Raw genomic sequence first — 24,704 nt, forward strand, 5'->3', positions numbered from 1 at the left:
TTAGATTTTACAGTGATGAAAAGAAAGATACTCCATTAGTGCACCAAACATATATAATTACTCTATATGGTTTTAATAGGAAATTATGTCAAAAGAAATATTGATTTTTAATAGTAATGTTAAAATCAGACTCTGAAATAGGTATACAAATTGTTCATAACTCTTTGTTTAGGTATTCTTAATTAAAAACTTTCACACAAATTAGCCAGTTAAATTATGAAAAATATTAAATGCTAAATGATATAATGTTTATGAACTATGCATCATATTTTAAATAACACCTGAATTTGGTAGAATTGGATAAAATTAGGAAAAGAATAAATCTATGGGAAGAATATGATAAAGTTTCACTCTTCAGCCAAATAGGCCTTTGTTTAAAACTATCTTTATCTTTCCTTAGAATGTGGCTTTGTGAAGATATTTAATTTCTGTTAACATTTCCTAGTAAGCAATGAGTTGATGAGGGGCAGGAATTGGAAAAAAAATTTCTACCACAGAGGTAAAGACTCAATGTACTTAATACAAATATAAAGGATGAACTCAAGTTCAAGAAACCATTTATTTTCATAAAAGCACTACTAAAAACAGCTTTAAACAAAAAAGTTTGACTAAATAGTAATCATTTTTTTAAATTCATAATCTTTGTAAAACAATTATATTTAACCAATGGAATAGATTAGAAGATCCAGAAATAAAATCACATACTGACAGTCAGCTGATATTTAACAAAGAAGCCAAAGACATATAGTGGAAGAAGCACAGCCTCTTCAACAGTTGGAGCTGGGAAAACAGGGTGGCCACATGCAGAAAACTGAAAGTGGACCCTAGCCTGTCACCATGCACCAACATCAACTCAAAATGGATTAAAAACCTTAACATCAAACTTGAAACTCTTAAACTACTGCAGGACAGAGTAGGAGAAACACTTGAGCTTATAGGCACCTGCAGGAACAACAAATTGGGGAGAGACTCAACAAATTGGAGAGAGACTCGACAAATGGGACTACTTTATGATAAAAAGTTTCTGCACAGCTAAAGACATAGCTACCAAACTAGAAAGACAGCCAACTAATTGGAAAAAAAATACTTACCAGCAGACAAGAAACTTATCCCTCCCAAATCTAACAAACCAAGGGAGCTAAAGAGAGACTTATCAGAAGAAGATATAAAAATGGCAAAGAAACAAATGAGGAAATGTTCACCATCGCTGGCCATAAAGGAAATGCAAATAAAGACAACCCTGAGATACCACCTTACTCCAGTCAGAATGGCCCACATCCTAAATTCAGACAACGACAAATCCTGGCGGGGATGCGGAAAAAGAGGAACCCTATTTTGCATTGCTGGTGGGAATGTACACTAATACAACCACTGTGGAAAGCACTCTGGAGGCTCTTCAGAAAGCTAAATATAGACCTCCCCTATGACCCAGCCATACCACTCCTAGGCAACTATCCTGAGCAACAGGAATGAGGATACAAGGACACATGCAGCTCCATGTTCATTGCTGCACTGTTCACAATAGCCAAGATATAGAAACAACCCAGATGCCCCACTACAGATGAATGGATCAAAAATTGTGGTATCTATATAGAATGGAAATGCAGCCATTAGAAAAGACAAAATAATGGCATTCACAGGGAAATGGATGGAACTAGAACTAATCATTTTGAATGAGGTAAGCAAAGAGCAGAGAGACAAATGGCACATGGTCTCCCTGATATATGGATGTTAAATCCACAATGCAAGGAGATACAACAACAAAGTAAACAGGACTCAAGACAGAAAGGACCTCCACTCAATTTGTCATATCATTTCTAAATGACTCTATGTTGTGTGTGTGTCTGTGTGTGTGTGATTGCACGCGCACATCTGAGGGAAGCTAGGAGGAAGGAACAGAATCAGAGGAAATGGGAAAATATACAACAGAGGGGTCCATTAGCTGTACTGGACATGATGAAAATAAAATAAGGAACTTAAGGGCAGTGATGGGAAGGAATGAAAGGGAAAGAGGGAACAGCTTACACTAAGCAAAAGGAAAGAAATGTACATATCACCCGATGTGGAAGAAATAGTTATATTATCAAATAGTTATATTATCAAGAAATAGTTATATTATCAAATATTATATTATCAATTGATAATATAACTATTCACAAACATTATAGACCATGATAATGACAGTTTGCCTTGTAAAGGTTAAAATGTGTTTGTGACTTTAACTGAGTATCACTATCTCACAATACTGTGAAAGTCGCAAAATTTATGTAATCACTTAATCTCAATAAAATATTATTAAAAATATATTTGTCTACAGTAGTTTATTTTCTAGGTAACATCTGATTGAGTGGGTTTGATTTTGATATGTACCATGCATGTATTGGGAAATCAATTATATAACTTATAGAGCAGAATAAGGAATAGAATTTCCCTTGTGTTGCAATAGGAATTTGCATAGATGTGGGTGTACTAGTAGACAGAGTAAATGACCCTAGGATTGTCTTCATAGTTTGTCTTGAAATCTTAGCACTTCACTAAGCTTAATTTTATATGGTTACATCACATTGAGCTATTGTGATCCTCTACTAAGAAGATCCTAGGCAAATGAGGGAAAACATGCAGCTTATGTTTCTTTGAGTCTGGCTTATGTTGCTTAATATAATTCTTTCATATATATGTATATAACACATTTTCTTGATCTTTTCATCTACTGAGGGGCTCCAGGGTTAATTCCATATCTTAGCTATGGTAAATAGTGTTGCAGTTTCCTTCCTTCCTTTCTTCTTTCTTTCCTTCTTTTTTCCTTTCTTTCTTTTTTCTTCCTTTCTTTCTTTCATTCGTTCCTTCCTTCCTTTGTTCCTTCATTCCTTCTTTCCTTTTTATTCCCTCCATTGTTTTATTCCCTATGTCATTGTTTTTTATTTCAGTACCTTTTGTCTTGTATACTAGTATATCTGGTTTGGGGAAGGGAATGAGAATCACAAAAAACAAAACAACAACAACAACAAAAAAAACCGGTGGGATAAAGGGTGAATCAATACAACAGTACTACTCACTAGACAATATGTTGGAAATGAACTTTACAACTGGGGGAGGAGGGTGGAGTCTGGAGGGGAAGTGGAGAAAATGGAGAAGGGCAACACTGATCAAAAAGAAATGTATTCATTACCTTGTTTATGTAACTGTAAGCCCTCTTTTCATCACCTTTACAATAAAATTAAATTTTAAAAAAGAGTTTAGCACCCAGTACAGCGTACCATTAGCATAGTTTAGCATTGGCAGTCAATGTATATTACTAGAACAAACAAAATGAATCAATCACACTTTGATTCTCTTAAGAAACCTACAAAGCTTAGTAAAGAATTTGTTTAATGTAAAAAACTTACTACAAGTGTTTTATATGGTCTATTTGATTTTTCCCTCATCATTTTATGTGCATACAAAGTATAGAATCATATGTATTTTAAAAATTGGGGATTATTCATGTGTTTAATTTCTATATTCATACATATATGCATGTTTGCACATATATTCATACATCCATATATATGTATGTGTATATACTATACAACCTCATATTATAATTTTTTGTCCCATTATTATATAATAATGAGTCTGTGCTTAAAGAGAAACTTCTCTGAAGAAGAAAGAAGGATGGCCAATAGACACATGAAGAAATGTTCAACATCCCTAGCCATAAAAGAAATGCAAATCAAAACAACATTGAGATATCACCTCACTCCAGTGAGAACGGCAAAAATCAAGAACTCTAACAACAACAGATGCTGGAGGGGATGTGGACAGAAAGGAACCTTAATTCATTGTTGGTGGGAATGTAAACTTGTTCAACCACTTTGGAAAGCAGTATGGAGGTTCCTCAAAAGACTCCACATAGAGCTCCCCTATGACCCAGCAATCCCACTTTTGGGCATTTACCCTAATGTTTACAAACAAGACCACACTAAAGCTACCAGCACAACTATGTTTATTGCAGCATTATTTACCATAGCTAAGATATGGAACCAACCCAGATGCCCCTCAGTAGATGAATGGATCAAGAAAATGTGGTATATATACACAATGGAATTCTATGCCTCCATCAGAAAGAATGACATTGCCCCATTTGTTAGGAAATGGAAAAACTTGGAAAAAATTATATTAAGTGAAGTAAGCCAGGCCCAAAGAAACGTAGGTCCCATGGTTTCCCTTATTTGTAATATCTAGTATATGTATGAGTCAAGCGGAAAAGGTCAGATAATGTGATGTCAGGAAAATGAACCCTTAGATGTGTATTTTAATGTTTTTTTCTTTCATGCATGTGTTTCTAACACATTTATAAGATTATCTCTTTGTTGCTTTGTATGTCCCTACCCCATAGTATAACCCTTGCTTTCACTATATTTGATGTCAGTATAACTTGTGGAGGAGATGGGGAAAAACCAGTTGTTTAAGGATACAGGTGGACCTGTTGCAACAATGAGAAGTACAAGTTGTCATGTCCAAAACGAATTTTACAATGTTGGTGGGGGGGGGGGGGGGCTGGGGGGAGGGAGGAAGGAGAAGGATTGGGATTAGGGGGGGAGGGGGGAGGCTGGGAAGGGATGTGAAGGATAAACAAAGGAGGAGGCTGCAATGCTTGGTAAGAAATGTACACATTATCCTGCCCATGTAACTGTAACTCCTCTGTACAGTATGTTCACAAATAAAATAAAATTAAATTAAAAAAAAAAAAAAAAAAAAAAAAAAAATAATGAGTCTGTGTTTCAGAGTCTGTTTTGTGATAAGAAATTATCTATGTTATAGTTTATATAGCATTAAAATTGAATGATAATAATTCTCAGTATAGTTGCACAGTTTTTTAAAACGTATTTGAATGCTCAAAATATTAGCTACACATTTTCAATTTGGGAAATAGTGTTTTCAATATTTTAAAAAGTATAGTACTAGATATAAAATATTTATTGAATTAATTTCCAACTTCCTTGGTTTTTATAGTATCCTCATTTTTGATAGAAGACCTAAAATAACAGTGACAGCCAAGCTGCCTTTCTTAAAGCTAAATATTAGCTATCTCAGGTGTTCATCCTCTTTTCCTTTTGCTTGTAAAACATTTTTACTCCTTTTGTCCTGTTCAATTTGACTCATCATTTAGATCACATATGTTTCTTTCTCATGGAGGACTTCCTCATCACCAAACTGTGCCCTGTGTTCTAGTGTTTCCACGTTCTTTTTCTAAGCAAGTGGATATTTGGGGGATTCCTACTATCAACACTTGGCCCTGCTGATGGGCCTTCACAAGGCGCTGTCTGAGGCCTCACCCCTGAATCGTCAGATCCTATCTCAATGCTTGACACATATATAACCTATTATAGATACTGGTTAATGGGATAAATGAATCCATGAATGACTAATACATCTTCTTCAAATATTTCTTCACTAACTTAGGAATCAAATGTAAGTTCAAGTGTCATTTACTGAATAGAAACAGCTTAACTGGCCTTTTTCTTTTTCTTCATATGTGGGATACCTCTTTTTCTGTTTTAATTTGGCTGTTATTTGTTTGTTTTCACTGTTGCTTTTACTGATATTTATTTCGCATACTATTTTAAACAGTTCATGTGAGAGATGAGAACTAGCCTTCATATTTTGTTCATTTTATTTTATTCCTAGTAACTGGATGATAGCTTGTTTTCAGTTCTAGCTTTCTGAAAGTAAGAAAATAAATAAAACTAAATCTGTCATAGGCTTCCTATGAAATTCCAGTCTAGGTAACCACCCTGAAATTCAGTTTTGCTCATGTAGAAGGTATAAACAAGTTGAGAGAACTTTTAGAAGAAAGATGTTTTATAATCAGTTACATGGTATTTATCTTAGTTTATAAGATAAACAAAGCATAAAGATATGAATTTAAATTTTATTTATGTAAAATATATCTCATTAAAGAATGGAGGCATAAGATGAAATCATGAGATTTAAATTTTTGTTGACATATTAAATGAACCTGAACACCTATGAGCCTGGTATTCACTTCTACATTCTAATCTCTAGGATTATCTAAATAGATTCTCTCAATTTTATTCAACTCCTAAGTCTGAAGCTCTCTTCTCCCCTCTGATTTGAGAAGCCCTTTTGAAACAGAGAGTTTACAGTTCAATAAATGTGCTGAACTGTGCAATGCCCCCACAAAGCCCAGGTAATATTCAAGGGTGATTTCTTTTTGTTTAACTTAATCATTGTTAGTGTTGACTCATAATGATCCAAGAGCAACTTGCAATGATGCTTATATGAAAATGTAGCTACATCTTTATGCTTGAATACATTTTAGCACGATCACTAAAATGTTTATCCTGTCATGACTAAAGTATAATATCTTGTTGGAACCACAGTATCACATGAAACTATATGTTTTTATTCTTTACATAATCTAATACTTCGGAGTCATATCAATCTTTCAATATTAAAACATGAATTTATTTTGTGCCTAATACTCTGTTTGGAATGTGCCATATTTTTAGAATTCAGGAGAAACCTCCGGATTGTTTGGTGGGTAATTTTTCATTGTTGTGTCAGGAAATTGTTTTTATTTCCCATGTTTGTCCTCTTATCACTCATCACATCTCACACTTCCAAATCCATTCTGACACTGATAGGCTGACATAATTAATCTTCATAGAAGTTGACACACCGAGCACTGAACAATAAAGAAGAGAGGAAACAAGGTGTCTGAGTGCTGCTCAGCCATCATTGAAAAACAGGAGAAGAGAACATGTACCTCATGTTCAATTACAGAGGAATTTTTTCATAGTTCTATGAAAGGCTGTTTTTGCCTTTATTTATGTATTTATGGAAAATAACCCATACATGGACATAGACATACACTCTAGAATATATGTATAAAAGCATGTGCTATATATTTTTAACAATTAAATATGCATAATTTCATTTATGGTGTGCTTTGTAGAAGAAGCAAACATCAGTTTGCATTAATAACTTTATTCTATCAGAAATCAGTGGCTCACAAGAGAATTCCCTCACTTCTACCAACTCATAGGTCACTGCACATACGTGAAAGTAAAACCAGATCTCAACTCTCAAATTTTAGAAATCTTAGTATTCAGATGTAAAGGAGAAGAAGAAGGAAAAGAAGGAGAGGGGAGAGGAGCAAAGAAAATTGCAATTGTTTTGGTAGTGGTAACAAGAAAAATTTGTATAGTACTCCTTCCAAGCTGAGTATACTTGGCTCGGTTGGCTGTTTTAATTTCAGCAATCACAGTTTGGCAGTTAATTCATCTCTTTTTCTTAACTATAAATTTTCCTGAAGAGTTTTTTAAGTTTTTATTTTAAATAAGAGAGGAAAAAAGTCAAGGAAGAGTTTTTTGAATGCTCAGAAAACACATATGCTAAAGATGTACTAAAAAAATAACATGCTACTTACATCATATGATGTATACTAACATCCGATTAGAAAATCAGATAGATGGCAAGGAAAATAAAAGAGAGTGGGTGGATGGCATGTGTGGGTCTCCAGATTCTGTGAGGAGGAGAGTGAATTCAGAAATGAGCCAAAGAAAGGAGAGGAGATGAAAATTCAAAAAGTGTAAAAGAAGAAAGGAGAGAGCTGGCAATGAGAAGAGTCAAAGAGTCAAAATGTGCAAAGAGGAATTCACAGATACAGTGGGGCAGAGAGGTAGATAACAAGCGATCCCTAAAGGGAGAGAGTTTTGTTTCTGTACTCTGATGAGGTCTCAGGTGTTGTCAGCAACATTCATTTCTTCCCTGAGCTGAATTTGAAGCAAACTCTCTTCTCAGGAGTATGTCTAACATGGGCCTACAAACCCTGACTGTTTTTCTTCTATTTCTGTAAATGACAGGTACACCTGGGCTGACCTTTATGAAACACATTCAATATATAGTACCATTAATTAACTTATTCAACAAATATTTATTGAACACATTAGGTTCCAGGGGCTCTGAAAAGTGCTTAGGTCGGCTCTGAATGAGGAGGGCAATTTCCTGCCCTCTTATGAATCTGAGCTCACCAGTACACACAACTAGTATCCTGGAGGCTCGTGTGAAGGAGGCCATGTTCTTGAATGTTCTCTCATCTGGATGTGGTACTACATTTCACAATTATATCATTTCACAAAAATATCATTATACAAGTTTCACTAAATAAGCTATCTTATTATAGAGAAGAAAACTGTTTCTGTATGCTTTTATGTAGTTCTGGGATTTGAAGTTAAATTAAAAACAATTTTATACATAATTGAGATTTCCAGGTATAAATTACAAAATGAATTATAAAATGAATTATAAAATATATATGAAAACAATGCATAGAAAAATGCATAAAAATGTATGGAAAGCTATATCCAACTTAAGGAAAATGTGCTTACACAAACAACTCAATGGATCACTTGTCTTGTGTGACACAAAGGCACTGAATGGGGAAGTTCACAAAACCCCATGGATTGAGTAACATATTGACATGGAGTAAATCCACATAATGCTCCTGCTAATATACTGAGAGATTTGCGTAAGTTCTTTTCTGTGAAACTGACAGCTCTTAATTATTGGATCCTGATAAATACCTATTACTCTGAGATACGTACTTTATTAAGTAAGCCATTTCAGCAATATAGATTATGATATCCATTTTAGAAATGTGAGACTGACATTCAATGATAGAATAATTTATGCAATTCAGGTAGGTTGGAGGTAACAAAGCCAACATTCAAACTAAAAGTCTGTTTGTATTTAGCATACATTCTATTGAACTTAATTCTTTCTGGTCAAGATGAGTTTACAAGTTGAGATGTTACAAACAAATATACTCAGATAATGAAGCTTTGCTGTTCCACACTGAAATATAATCCTAAAACTACCCACAACTAGTGACCCTGTAATTAACACGTGCATCTGTAAAATTGTATTGCAATGAGTAGAGAACTATTGCTCTGAAAAAACTGTCATCTACAATAGAACATTAAGTTATGAAAATTAAACCTGAACATAAAAACAGTGCTTACCAACTTCCAGCTTGGCAGATCATGATGAAAGGAGATATGTGTGTGTGTGTGTGGGGGGGGTGGTCATGGGGCCTAAACTCTGGGCGCTGTCCCTCAGCTCTTCAGCTCACGGCTAGCACCCTACCACTTGAGTCACAGCACCACTTCTGGCTTTTTCTGCTTATGTGGTGCTGAGGAATCGAACCCAGGGCCTCATGATGCAACAAGGCAAGTGCTCTACCACTGAGCCAACTTCCCAGGCCCTGAAAGCATAATTTTTGATGTAAGCAAAATTAGAACAGTACTCCTATTTTCTGTTTCTTGCCATGATGTTTTGATGGTTCATACCATTGTCTCACTTTACTTAAAAGTTTGACTAGAAATATTGACATCCAACAGATTTCAAGCATTTTACTCATTTGGCTTTTGTTTTATTTAAATCAAGATGCATATACTCATATTCACCCCAGTGGAACAGAAATATCATCCTTTGAATCGAATTGCAGACCATTTCTTTGAAAGAAAAACTTCTTGTTGCCAAGCAACTGTAGATTTTTGAGCCTGAGGACGCAAGAATAAAGAGTAAATAAATTTTACTATCTTTATGAAAACAGTTATCTTGCTGAATCAACTTATAAGCAATGCTATTATTAATCAAAGTAGGGAATATTATGACAGAAACTTTTTTATGAAGCCGTAACTGTGGCCATCTCCTACACCTTTGCCTTTATGGTACTGATAAAAAGTCAGATTTTGAATGGTTTCTGCTGTGAAATGAAGTCCAGTAAACATATAAAAGTCATGTCATAGAAGCCTTTAGAACTGTGTTTCACCCACCATTAAGAAATTTTTATTGTAATGCTAGTGTCTTCTTTTTGCTTGTTGACATCATTCTTTCGTTGAATCCCTTCAAATTGATTTTTCAAACTTAAGACAATGCAGCAGAATTTGTAAACCAAGTTTTCACATTCAAAGTCAATGTAACTTTTTTTTAGGTTACACATTTACCAGTTGGGTTTTTAATTTCTAAAAAAGTAAATTTAGTATATGACTCAGATTTCAGTCTTGTTAGAAAGATTTAAATACTCTGAGGTTCAGAAGTAAGATTTAATTTGTTAAATACTTGTCTTGGTATTTGAAGACAAAGATTCTCTTCTATATTCAGTGTGAAAAAACTGATTTGGGTTTTTTTATAGTATGTACAAAATGCATCTTAAAATATGAATCAAACCGCATAACAAAATGTTTCAGAAATAAGGATTTCTATAAGACTGCTTGGATTTCATTCAGCTATTTAGTTATATACTATTGGCCTAAAATACCCTGTATAGTGAGAACAATGTGAGTTGTCCTAGAAAAATCCAATTCATGGTGTCATGAAGAGGGGAGATGAGCATAAAATATGATATCAGGGAAAAAACCTGCCTTCATAGCTCATGGGTGACTTGTGCCAGAAGACAAGAGCAAAGAGTAGGTGGGGGTTCTTGCATAGTTAACTTGGAAGTTAATACACACAAAATTGCAAACAGGTCTTTTCTTCAATGAAGTAGTCATATCTTTTCACGATTTTTGCATTTTGAAACTATTTTTAGGCATGTAGTTTTTACACATTTTAAGACTCTAATTGTATATATCATTATAGATATGCTCTCCAAATAATAAGTCAATGTAATTCCATTTATAAAACACAAGGAATGATTGAAATATTTATTTTCATATAGTTTGGTGGAAATGCACTTATATTGACTTTTGTTCTTAATAGTCTATCAAATTTTAAAATATAAAATATTGGGATTATATAATGTATGTATAGATATAATTCATATTACATATAATATATATACATATATAATACACTTGGTAAGGGTGAGGAAATTATAGAGGTAAAAATACTTTTTCCAATCTATGAACCTAGAGGTATAGGCTACATTTTTATTCAAACCTGGAGCACCATCTAAACATTTGTATATTTGCTCAAGCTCAAAAATGTAGGGTTATGTGTCTAATGATTTATGACTTCTTTTTAACCTTTGACTCTTAATAGCATCTGCAAGTCCTCCATGAAGTAAGAGTTTACTATAAAATAGCATTACGTTGGACTTTCAACCAAAAAATAAAAGAAAGAACTCATGAGATGAGGCAGGAAAGATCAAGTACTGATTTCATTCTGCATTTTAATGTCTCTTTGAGATTGTGATTTCCACAATTTGGCAATTCTGAAAGTCTGGAATGTCTACCCCAAACACTCAGAATTAAAAGCAGAATGGATATCCTGAAGATTTTATTATCTTTAGAGAGGTTATTGCCAATGCCTTCCCCCAAAGGAAAGCTGAATTTCTAAGAATGCAAAGAACAGGTAAAACCAGGAGCAAATTCAAATGCTTATCTTGCTACTTGTATGTATTGTTGACTTCTAGATTGGTTTCTTTTCTATGGTATGACACCCCACCAGCCACAGTCCAGGTATTCACAACTGCTTTCTTCTCTCTCACTGGAGTAGGGTAGAGTGAGCTTCCTTCAGTCAAATCACTGACATGGATTATTAAACAGACTACCAGAATTTCCAATAATATTTCAAGGTATATATATATGTATACACACACACACACAAACACACATATATATGACAAAGATTTTTGCCATGGTCCTTGATCCTTGATATGAGATTTGTTTGTTGTTTGATTTTCTATGAATGCTTTGTATTTTCTAAACATACAACCCCAAGAAAATCAAGAAGTCCATTTTTATCTTACTACAAACATTTCCAAAACAGCAATAAATGTACATGAGGACAGTCAGGGCAATAAATCATGATTTTTATTGAGTGTCAGGTAACTTCATATACATGCTTCGTTTACTTCTTCCTGGCAACACAGAGGGATAAATGTTACTATTTCATTTTATAGGTATGGAAAGTGCTAACCCAGAAAGATTAACATGTGCTTATAGAAAGTGTGTGTGTGTGTGTGTGTGTGTGTGTGTATTGTCACTCTCTCTCTCTCTCCATATATGTATATATATATATATATATATATATATATATTCTACAAGAATATTTGTTTACTATAGTTCTTTCGGATAAACTACCACAAATCATGAAATAACAGAATTTTCTCACAGTTTTGGTGGCTAGAACTTCAAAATCATGGTGTTTCGATTCATACTGCTGTAACAAAGTACCATGGACTAGTTAGTTGTTAAAAAACAAAGCTCTGAGTGCTGGAAGTGTGAAAACAGGATTCCAGCTCATTTAGTGTAGAGAGGCCTTACTTCTAGGGTATGTATCACTACCTTTTTCCCCCTTCCAATTACTGAACTTGAACTTAACTAGTATATCACTTGAGTTGTGCATCCAGTCCAGCCTTTTTTTGTACCTAATTGAGGTTGGAATCTTCTATGATTTTTGGTTTCAAAGTAGGATCATCTGAATATCAGTCCCTCATGAGTAGCTAGAATTATATAGCCTTGACCCATTGGTACCTAGCTTTAAGGTCCTCTTCTAAGAAGATAGAGCGTGCTCTCTCTTCAGGACGTAAAAACCTCCCAAATGCCACTTTCAAATAGTATTAAATGATAATTAGGTTTCCTCATAATTATTTTGGGGACACAATCATTAGATCTGTATCAGGAGGTACTAGAAAGATTTGCTGTTTCTGAAATATTTGTCTTTCTGTACATCCTTTGTTGTTGTTTTTTTTTAAAGAATGACTGTAATGTTGGGTCCTAAAATGACTTTATTTTAACTTGTCACCCTATTTGAAGTTTCATTCCTAATCATGTAATGATACTACAAATTAGGACTTTGATATACTTATATGGGAGGGTGGGAGGGCTAACATAACATTTCACAATGTTGCTTTAGAAAAATATAAAGAAGCAAGGTATGCTTAATTCCAAAACTCTGATTTTATACTATAGGACACTGTCTTTTCTTAGGTCTATCCAACTAATGTCCTTATTTACTTCCCTTGGTTTAAACTAAATATTTTAATTGTTGTTTCAAGTTTGTGGTATGAAGAATTATATTGTTATTATATTATATTGTTTGGGATTTGTCTAAAAATTAAAAACCTAAGAAACTGCTGATGAGGTGAAGGTATTGTACAGTTAATCTAGAAAAGAGTTTGGATGTTTGTTATGAAATGAAACATAACTTGTCATATGACATAGAAACTTAGGTCCCATAGATTCTCTTATTTCAATCATTAGTATATGTCTAGGATAATCATAGCAGATGAGTAGAATAGTTCAATAGTGATGTACATGACAACATAAGATGATGCTAAGGGAAATGAACTCTAAGACATGGACACAGATTTTTCCTTGTTGTTGTTGTTTTTACTATTTGCTTTCTTGTTTTATGAGGCCTTCAGAGCTTTCCAATATTCACATTTGCTTTCATGCCTCTTTATTCTGTGTGGTCCAAGAACATAACACCTTAGAAGAAGATTGATACATTGGACTTTATCTAATCCAGTCTTATATGGCCATTGCGGTTTTAGTGTTCCATTTATGAGTCTTGATTTGATTGCATTTATTAGTAAGATCTGATTTTTTCATTGTTTTTTAAATTTATCAGTGAAAAGCATTTTATTGTTTTGATCCAGAAAGTCTTGTATGCATGTGTAGGACTACATGTATGTTGTGTGTGTGCATGCGGATGTGAGTGTCTGTGTGTGTGTGTGTGTGATGGTAATTCCTCTAGGATAATGGAGAGCATCTCAAATATAGGATTGTGAATCCTTTCAAGGATTGAGAAAAGTACACTGAGGACCACAGACATAAGACATCATTTTCCATTTCAAAGAAACTCCATGTTTTTAGAGTTTTAACAGTTATTGTGAGAAGTGTTCAATTAATCCTTTTTTGATGAATGGCTATGTGAATAAAGATGCCTAGAACATCGTGCACTGCTATAGAGTAGGTACCTTCAAAGTTTTCCCAATTTTTGTTCCTGATGGGAAATCCCATTCACTATATATCTATCTACAAAATATTTTAAATGTCATTTGTCAATGTAACTCTAAAACTCAGAATCTAGTGCAATATCTCTTTTGTGTCTGTTTTTGTTAACTAATAGTTACAGAAAAAGGCCAGGGAGTTAGTAGCTGTCATGAGAAAGGAGATTAAATATCCCTGACCTCTTTAAAGAACTTTAACAAAGCCTTCTCATATGCAATTGCAATTGCATTGAGAATTTTTAGAGGGACCAAAGTCTAATATTCCAATAAGAAACTATAAGGAAAGACTACTTTAGAGTAAGTGAATGCAATAGCAAAAGGGTTGAATGAGAAAAGAACATGGTAAATACAACTGGAGGATTACATATTTGTTTTTGGTGTGGGAGAGAGCTTCAGAAGGGGTTTAGAAACATTGGCAGAACCAGATCAGGAAATCTGTGTTATGTCATCCTAGAAGCTTGCATTTTATTGTTTCCAAGACAACAGTATCATTAAGGGATTTAAAGAGACACAAGATAGGATCAAATTTGGGATTTCTAGGGCAGACTCTTCCACCATCCTGGAGGTGATTTTGATGTGAAAAGATTACTTCAATGCTTTGAAGGACTGTAAGGTTTTCATTTGCAGGTAGTAGAGGGAACCAGGGTACAGGTGATAGATTACAGAAATAATGAGGAGATAAAATCCAAAGAACTCAAAGGAACTTGCAATTTGTGAGTGGGTTAGAAATAATACTATAATCAATACAAAGTACTAAAGTGATGCAAACAGATTATTTAATTTGAATATCATATTAAGTTGGACTTTTTGGATTTTCTGTTTTTAAAAAAATGACAACTATTTTCCCAGTCTCTGGGAAAATCGTCAGTTCTGCTGCTGATACCTCTGTAACATGTTTCTTAAATTGTCTGAAAGGGGCCATCTATAAGCTCTGATATTCTAAAAGATGTTTACATAGTTAAATTTGTATCTTGCTGACAGTTCCCTCTGATATATTTATAGTGTTTTAAAATTGGACCTAAATGTGGATTGTGAACCTGTTCACTTTCACCAAATTCAATCTCGTTTACAGTCACATTACTAAATCAATGCTTAATTGCTTCTTCCTTTCAATCTAATCAAATTTTTTTTAAGGAGAGGGAAAGAAAAAGTGCCAAAGGAAGACAAAGAATTTTAAAGTGCAGCTTTTGTAGTAACAATTTTTTGAGCAATTTCTAGCAGCTGCAAAGTGCTGATTGGTTGCCTACAGGGTTATGCTAAGGAAAACAAGACCGAAATCCAAGCTGTAGAATTCATGAAAACCTTTGTAGAGGCAAACAATAGTGAAACCCAACATTGCTGGAAGGGGAAATTTGAGTCTGTAATCTGTTAGACTTTATGCACTGATAAGTGATAAGATTCTTTACTGCAGTTGGAAAAGAATACAGTAAACACAATTCTAGACAAATCTGCCTCAGGCTTCACAGGACACTTCAGTGCTCTGTAAGGAAAAGAATGGCAGTTCTGGAAACATTGCAGACTACTTTTATTTTTCTAACATTAAAGCTAAAATGTCAAGTAATATCTATCAACAGCTAATAAGTCTTCTGTATTTTGTCTAATCTATATTCCTTGCAATGTGTGTATGTGTGCGATAATTTTTACTTTAAATAAAACTATGTGGGAATATTTGAAAACTCTCATTGAAACATTTTTATTTTTGAGCACATTACCACTTCCACAAAGAATAAATACAAAGATAGTAAAATGAGTAAATATTTGTAAGTAAATCTAAGTTAAAATTCATTTCCACAATGGAATTACTAATAGCTATGTAATTGTTACCTTTGACCACATCCATCTTTACAACAGAGCTTTTCTGTAGGAACCCCCAACCACCAAAGAGCAGAGACAACAAAAGTATCTTTAGTTATATTGGGTTAAGAACTTCATTCACTAAGAGATGAATTAGCTGAGTTTTCAAAAATAAAACATTCTACCAATATTGAAGCCAAGACTATCTGCAACTATACATTACAGTATTTATTTAAAATTTGCTGTACCTAAAGAAACATAAGTCATCATAGCTTAAAGATATTGTCATTACTCTTTGCCACAGACAATTGATGGGATTAGTCTAGGGGCCCCTCCACAGATAAATGGATACACACAGTATGCACTATGATTCAGCCATAAGGAAGAATAAAGCTATGTTATTTAAATAAAAAGAATGGAATTGGAGATCAACATGCTAAGAAAGTAGAATAGACTCAGAAAAACAAATATCACTTTATTTCTCTCATATGTGGACTGTAGTAGGCAAGAAAGTTTGAAAAAAGATGAAAAGAATGGAAGGAATCAAAATATATTATATGCATGTAATGAAACATCACAATGAAACCACTCTGTACAGTTAAAATGTGATATTGACAATTTAACATAAATAAAATCAAAATGTGAATAAAAAGGAAAGAATAATTTTTAGACATTTACTGATGCATTCTTCTCTAATATTAAAGTAATATGCTAATTGCCTTTAAGTCATAAGGGAGTTAAAGTTAGCAATTTTTTTTCTTTTTGATTTGGAGACACATTTTCTTTTCTTTTAATAATTATACGTATATGAAAGTACAATGTATTATTACATGTAAACAAATGAGCTGAGTTAGAGAAACACAGAATTAAAGTTTCTCTCTGATTGCTTCATACACATTTTGGGCAGTGACAGGATTTAGCCTAGAAATGACAAAGTCAAATTTACATTTATAAAGTGAATAATAAGAAATGTAGTCATTATTTGACTTATGTAACTGTATCCCCTCTGTGCATCACCTTTACAATAAAATGAAATAATAAAAATAAAACAAAAAGTAAGTGAAAGTATGATTTGGAAGACGATAGCTAAGGACAAACACTACAAGTGAATAAGAAAATTTACATGAAAGAAAGCAAAGGCTTGATAAGAAATGCACTCATTATCTTGCCCATGTAATTGTAACCCCTCTGTATGGTATTTTCACAATAAAAAAAAAAAAAAAGCAAAGCCATCTTTACAAATTAGGAAATGTGGTAGTCCTTTGCTATCTTTAACATCTTTTCTTAATTAGAAGTAAAATAAAACCACCTTTTTAAAAAAAAATTGCTATCCTTAAGTGATTTTACAGAAAGGTTTCAATTCAATATGTTAGTTGATAAGTATAATGCGTCTGGATCAATGTAACCTTTCCTTCATTCTTCACCATCACCAGTGATGTAAAGATTTAATAAAACATTTCTTGTTAACTATTACCTAGTGAATGAATGACTCTTCACGTCTGTAAATTACTAATTATGGAATAAAAATGAGTGCATTAGGGAATGTTTGCATAGAACTTAAAGTCCAATAAAGAAAATAAAATCCTCAGTAATCTAATCAAAGATTAGTGGCCAATATTTTCAGTTAATATATCACATGTACCTGGTTCATAGATGCCCCAGACACTATATTGCTTAAGTTTAAAGAAATGAACCACGCCTTCTTCTTGCATTCAGATGAGGTGGTTTGTGTGTGTGTGTGTGTGTGTGTGTGTGTGTGTGTGTGTGTCTGTGCACATGTGTGTTTAATTTTGTAGGAAACAACTAGTGTTCCATTATTGTTTAACTTTTATTCCCTTAATTATAAATGAGGTAAAATAGACACCATTTATATTTTTTCTTTTGAACCCTGGCTATAGGAAACATGAAAATTCCTTCTAACAGTGTAAAAACATAAAACATTACCAATATGAACACAAAGGTATAAGGCTCACACTTTTCCTTCCTTATATTTATTCATAAAATTATAAAATAGATTTAAAATCATAACTGTTTTTTTTTGGGTCGGTCATGGGGCCTGAACTCTGGGCCTGGGCGCTGTCCCTCAGCTCTTCAGCTCAAGCTAGTGCTCTACCACTTTAGCCACAGCACCCCTTCCAGCTTATGTGGTGCTGAGGAAATTAACCCAGGGTCTCATACATGCAAGGCAAGCATTCTACCACTGAGTCATCTTCCCAGCTCCCTAAAATTATAACTTTTATAACTAAAAATTAAAAATATGAGGTGAATTAAATGGGTCCAATCATGAAAAGACACACATTTGTTAATTTGTTGGGAATAAAAAGACAGCTTTAGATTTTCATTTTTTTCTTTTTTTCTTTTTTTTTTTTTTTTTTGCCAGTCCTGGGGCTTGAACTCAGGGACTACACACTGTCGCTGAACTTGTTTTGCTCAAGGCTAGCACTCTACCACTTGAGCCACAGTGATGCTTCTGGCTTTTTCTGTTTATGTGGTACTGAGGAATAGAATCCTAGGATTTATGCATGCTAGCAAACACTGTAGCACTAAGCCACATTCCCAGCCCATTTTCTTCCTTTTGTACTTAATAAGCACAATTACAGTAAAACATCTATCTTACTTTTAGGATGCAAGTTGGTACCTCTAATAAATAAATCTAGAATAAAGGTGGTTGGTTAAGGCCCAGCTTTAGAAGAAAATATGGGAAGAATCATGCTCATTTAATTATTTACCCCATGAATCAAATATTCATAAATTTGATAACACATAGTAGCTACAAATAAGTTAAAAATAGAATTTCAGTTTTACACACTATATTCAAGTATCAGTATAATATCCCGGACTTGGTCAGTGAGGTTCTGAGAAATTGATAATATTTAAATTCTGAAGTGAGAGAATGAAATGGTGATTGTAAAGGGAAACTGTTCCATGAGTGTCATTCGAAGATCTGCAAAGGCCTGAAGTTGCTATAGTGGTTGAAAAACTTTGTCTGTGGCATTTATTAATAGCGAATGTATATACATCGCAGACTTACACTATATTTAGAGTCGTTATTATACCTACAATCTTCTGAACTTAATCTGTATGGATCAAAGAAAAACAATAAAACAATGATCCATTCCATTTGTGCTTCCTGCCATGGAATACTGAAATGATAAAATTTAAAAATGCTTAATAATTTGTGCCCTGGAATGAGTCCAAACTTAAATATACTGTCTTTAATTTAATTGGTATTCAGAATATTTTCTGAACTGAATGGAATGTAAGGCTTAATTAATTTGTCCTGATGTCTAAGCTTGCATTTTCTGCTGTGTAAGAGGGGAAATTCAAGGTGGGCCAGTAGGAGTTCATTGAGAGGAACTCCAAGGGTATCCAATTAGTATTGCATAGATTGTATTATGGTTCTACCCTAGCAAATTTTTATATAAAATAATACTTTAAAAAATTGAGCCAAATAATAATCACTACCATTTATGTGTTAGCTTTAATAGAAATATAATTGAAGAAAACTGAATTACCTAGCATATTAATTTGCTAAATTTATGCACTGCTTTTTAATGCAACCTTAATGCAATGCTTGGCCACACACACACACACACACACACACACACACACACACACACACACACACACAGAAGCTTCAGGGAATTTAAAGCTGTCCTGGTTATCAGCTTATCCTTGTAAGCTTCTGCTTATCTTATCAATGTAAGGCATCACTCTGCTTCCTTCTGCTAATAAGGTCTGGAACTGAGCTTTCCTCTAGCAGCTGAGTAATTCCTTTTTGCAGACAGAAAGGTTCAGCCTGTTTGTCCTTCTGCCATTTATCTCCACTTAGTTTTGTTTTTCCTGCAACCAGAGATTCAAATCCCTTTTTCTTCCCAGCTGGAGTTTTTTTTTTTTTTATTTATTTAAAGAGTAAAAAGAAGCATGTTTTATTTTTTTCCCCCTGAAAACTATGTTACTATGCCTCTAAATAGACATTGTTTTTTCTAGCAGTCTGAAGAATGATTATGTAGAAATGTAGTTTCAGGTGTGAATCAAGACTCATGCTTAAACCAAGCAGGAATAATATGTTCCTGGAACTTTATGGAAGACAGTGATCACATTACTTAGGTCTCAGCTTTCTTTTTTGTAACATGGTGTTGAAAATGAAAAATTAACAGAATAATGAAAAAAACTAATGAGCTAGTGTAAATGATACATAATTGTGTATTTTAAGCCAGGTAATATGAGGGGTGGGAGGGCTTGGGAGGGGTGACATTGATCAAGATGCACTGTACTCATAAACTGACATCTTGAATTAAAATCCTCTTTGTATAAATATTCAAAATAATAGAAATGACAAAATTTAATAACAGACAAGCATATAAACTATATGCATATTGCACAGAAGCTACAATACAAGAAGAAAAGCAAGAAATTTCAAGAGTTAGAAGAAAGTTTCAAAATACCTATAATTATTATCTTTAGAAAGGTAAGAAGATAGTTACTAGATGCAAATAAGATACTAGAAAGAATTATTCAATAAACTAATCAAAATAATTGCCTGCTTTTTTATTATGGCGATTCCTATTAACATTAAGAAATAATTCTAAGTTGAATATCTGGTAAAATTATTATTGTTATTACTCAATGAATTATATTTGTTAAGAATTCTCATCCATTTACAAATGACTAGAAGATAGATTTTAAGTTTAACATTACTTAACTTTTAAGCTTACTTTTAAGTTTAGCATTAAATACTATAAACCAAAAAAAAAAATAATGACATCTTCATCAGGTAAAATGGTACTAGAACAGTTGATAAAATGATATTCGAACAGGTGAAGTGTTCCGAAGAAAAAAGTGGAGAGGTGATAAATTGACTCTATTGAGGAGAAATTGAAAACAAAAACAACCACATTAGGCTGCCAAAATGTAGCCAAGGACAGGAAGATGGGCAGTGTAAACATTCTGTTTCAAAGGTATATTTGAGGTTCTGGGACAAAATAAAGAATTGAGAATGTAAGAGCAGTGAGGTAATGTTCCTAGTGCAAGGACAACTTGTCAAATCCTTCCTGAAATTCTGCAGCTCATCAGAGACTCTCAGTCTTTAGAGGAATGTGAAAACTTGAAGAGAGTTCAGAGGACAGCCACAAAGATAATGGATTGGTTGTAAAGGAAGACCTACAAGAAAAGGTGAAAAGATCTGGAATTATTCAACTCGAAGGCAAGAACTTCGAAGTTATTTAACTCCCTGAAGCAAAAATATATGGTGCTCATCTCCTTCTTCTCCATGAATTCAAAGGAAGAAATCAGTTTAAATCTCAGGAGAGGAAATTTATGGAATTTAAACAATAATTTAACAAGCAGGTTCATTATACATCATTAAGGGTTCCAGAGCGTAGTTTACAAAATGTACGTGTTCCTTTAAAGTTGTATAATTTCTTTATACATTTATTTTAGTTAGCTGTTAAGGTGCAGTCTTTGATGAAGAAGAGAAACGGCTTAGGTGACCTAGCAAGGGCTTTCCAGTCTTAAATTTCACTGAAACCCAGAGTTAAGTATTAATAGTCCAGTAAATCACTGCCACATTTCTAGCTTTGCCTCTCACTCATTTGTTTCAGGACTGTGGGAGTGAGAGAACAGCTGAGGTAATTTGGACTAAGCTAGGTCTGGGAAGGGATGGGTTTGGGGAGAGAAGAGGAGAAAAAGACAGCCATTCCAGGCACAGGAACAGACTTTCAAGGCATGTAGCTGAGTGAAAGAATAGTGTGACATGCTGAGGGGATGGTGTGGTTGCCACTATACATGAAGAGGATAGAACCAACAGGCAAGACACGGGGGAGGTCACTGCTAACTGATATTACAGGGACTTTGCTTTCATAGTAATGAGGAAAAATACTAAGAGGGAAATGTTCTCCTTGCAATGCAACTTCAGGAAGAACCAAGTAAACGGTGGACTATTGACAGTATGCACAATAGGCAGAGAGAAAAGGTAGTTTGTGTGAAGGATGATAATCACACTGAATGGTAGTAGACACAGGGAAGCAGAGCAAAGAGAAGGATGCTGAGGATGATGGCGTCCACGAGAATATTTAGTTCAATGTGTCTAGCAGCTAGAAGAAAAATAATAATTAAGAAATAGGATACTCAATGAGACAGAGGTTATATTGAATCATTTTCTTATCAATGAGTGGATATTATGGCTTATGCATTATAACAGGTACTTAAAAATAGGGATGGTTCTCAGTATATGAACACAAGGACTGCTTTTTTTTTTTTTTTTTTAGAAAATCCCAGTTGACAATTGCTATTGTCATCATTTGAGTGATGAATGTATAATTTTAATGTGATATACACATACAACAAAATATTATTGAGCCTTACGAAGAAGGGGAATTCTGACACATACTAAAATACAGGTCATCTCATGGACATTATAAATTGTAGAATAAAGCCAGCCACACAAACACAACTGTGTAATTTAACTGAACTGAAATATCCAGACTAGCCAACACATTCAGACTTAAGGAAGTATGCCAGCTGCAAGAAGCTGAAGTGGGAGAGTAATAAGGGGTTGTTTGATGGATAGAGAGTTAAAAAGTTTTCAGATTGAAAGGGTTTATCATTTAATTCACAATGTGGATATTCTGAATATTAATCAACTGTACATATTATACAGTTAGAATGGCTAGACTCTCTAGTAGTATGTCTATATATATATGCGTGTATGTGTGTGTATAACCTGCACATTCAATTTTTAAAAGGTCTTGACATATGCTATTTGAAATTTCTTTTTTTAATATTTGAGACACAAAAAGTGGAATATTCTGAAAATTATGAAATTTGTCTATCTCCCTGTATTTTCCCTATAGTGTTTGTGGTAAATAGTACCCAATAATTTCCACATGATGTTCCAGCAAGACATAATCTCTAGTGGGGTCTAAGAGTAATTATGTCACTATTATTTTCTGCCATTAGCTGAAATTCATTTTAATTGACGGCAAAGGAATTTCTCTCCTTTTTTTATGGTAAGGAGTGCAAGTAGCCGCCAGAACTCTCTTAGGTTTGTCTTTGGAAAAGGTCATCTGACTCTGAATGATAAACCCGAAGAAAGAACATTAAGTGTTTATAGTGTTTGGTCATGTAAGCTCATAAAGCAGCATCAAGGAGAGGCATTAGGCCTCCAGATGCACAGGATATTCAGAGCTCAGCTTGTGTGAGATCGTTTATATATTCCTAGTGGATAGACATAATGACCATGAAAACTAATGGCAAAGCCTTTCTCAGGTGGTTTTGACAGTTTCTGCTTTAATGAGCCTGCATTCTGCTTTATTTAGTCTGAGGATGGTAAAGGCAGAGATGTTTCTCAGTTACCAGTTCTTTATTTACTCTTCAGAACAACCCCTGTGATTAGACTTAAGGACTGGCTTCCCCAAGTAGGAGTGGGAGGTCTAAAATGCTTTTTATTCTTGTTTTCTTATTGGAGACACAAGTGAAAGCTCTACTAAATGAGAAAAAGTATGATTTGTGATCAAATGAAAGGAGGAGCTAGAATAGTATTATTCGTATGATATTCAACTGAATTAACAATTGAACATATATATCCATCTCAATTTAACATTTTCTTAGAATGGTGAACTTCAGATGTGAAAATCAGACTTTGGATATCATCCCTCTTGAATATCTGCTGCAAAACCCATATAGATTGGTTATGCTATTCCCTGCGTACAGTGAATACAGTTTAGTTCTCCATTTCATTGGGTTTGAACAAGTGCTATTAATAGGACCATAGATCTTCTGAGTTGAACAAGAATGTGATTTTTTTTAAATTTTGGCTTTTCATCCACATTTTTGTTTTTGTTTTTGTTTTAACTTTTATTGTAAAGGTGATGTACAGAGGGGTTACAATTACATGAGTCGGGTAATGAGTACATTTCTTTTTGAGCAGTGTTATCCCCTCCCTCATTCTCTCCCAGATTTTCCTCTCCCAACTTCCCTCCCCCAAAACTTATATAGTTAATTTCCATTATAGTGTCTAGTGAGTTTCACTGATGAATTGGTTCACCAAATTGGATAAACTTACATACAAGACAAAGGGTACAGAAATAAAAAATAGAAACAGAGAGGAATAAATCAAAGAAAAAAAGGAAAGAAAAAAAGAAAAGAGAAAAAGAACAATAAACAGCATAATCTAAAATCTTTTACTACAAGAAAAGGCCAAAAACTATACACATATGACCAGATAAGATGGTACTAAGTGAAATGAACCCCAAGATAGAGATACATGAGGGTTTGTCTTTGATGCTGTTGTTTTTAATGTACTTATAATGTACTTACTATGTGATTTCTTCTGTTTCTTTCGTATGTTCCTCCTAATTGGTATAACCCCTGTTTTCATTGTATTTGATTCTGGTGCCCTGCATCTTGTATATACATTTTTCTAATTTGGGGAGGGGAAGAAAAATAACAAAATGATGAAACAAGGATACAAGACACTATGTACAAGATGTACAAGATGTAAAAAGCGAACTCTAGGGGGCTGGGAAGGTGGCTCAGTGGTAGAGTGCTTGCCTTGTATACATGAGGCTGGGTTTGATTCCTCAGCACCACATAAGCAGAAAAAGCCACAAGTGGCACTGTGGCTCAAGTGGTAGAATGCTAGCTTTGAGCTGAAGAGTTGAGGGACAGCAGGCCCAGAGTTCAGGCCCATGACCAACAAAAACAAACAAACAACCCCCCCCCCCACTAACTCTACAACTTGGGGGGGGGGAATAGAAGGATGAGGGGGACAATGCTCAAGAGGAAATGTACTCATGACCTAATTCATGTAATTGTAATCCCTCTGTACAATATCTTTACAATTAATATATATATATATATATAAATCTTTTACTGCATTTCTTGGAGTTCATTTCAATAAGCATCTTTTTGTATGGTCATATGCATACAGCTATTGAGT

The 24,704-nt window shown here is 34.0% G+C and overlaps 1 long non-coding RNA gene across 1 annotated transcript; it reads right to left on the reverse strand.

The window, feature by feature from the left end:
- Positions 1 to 2,761: 2,761 nt before the first annotated feature.
- LOC122116927 lies at positions 2,762 to 23,811 on the reverse strand. The gene is made up of 3 exons (XR_006149042.1): positions 23,738 to 23,811; positions 5,495 to 5,498; positions 2,762 to 2,776 (listed from the first exon to the last, which is right to left on the reverse strand). It is a non-coding gene; the product is annotated as an uncharacterized LOC122116927 (long non-coding RNA).
- Between the last annotated feature and the right edge of the window lie 893 nt (positions 23,812 to 24,704).

The sequence above is a fragment of the Dipodomys spectabilis genome, unplaced genomic scaffold, assembly GCF_019054845.1.
Source record: "Dipodomys spectabilis isolate Male_0828 unplaced genomic scaffold, ASM1905484v1 ptg000138l, whole genome shotgun sequence".
Taxonomy (NCBI): domain Eukaryota; kingdom Metazoa; phylum Chordata; class Mammalia; order Rodentia; family Heteromyidae; genus Dipodomys; species Dipodomys spectabilis.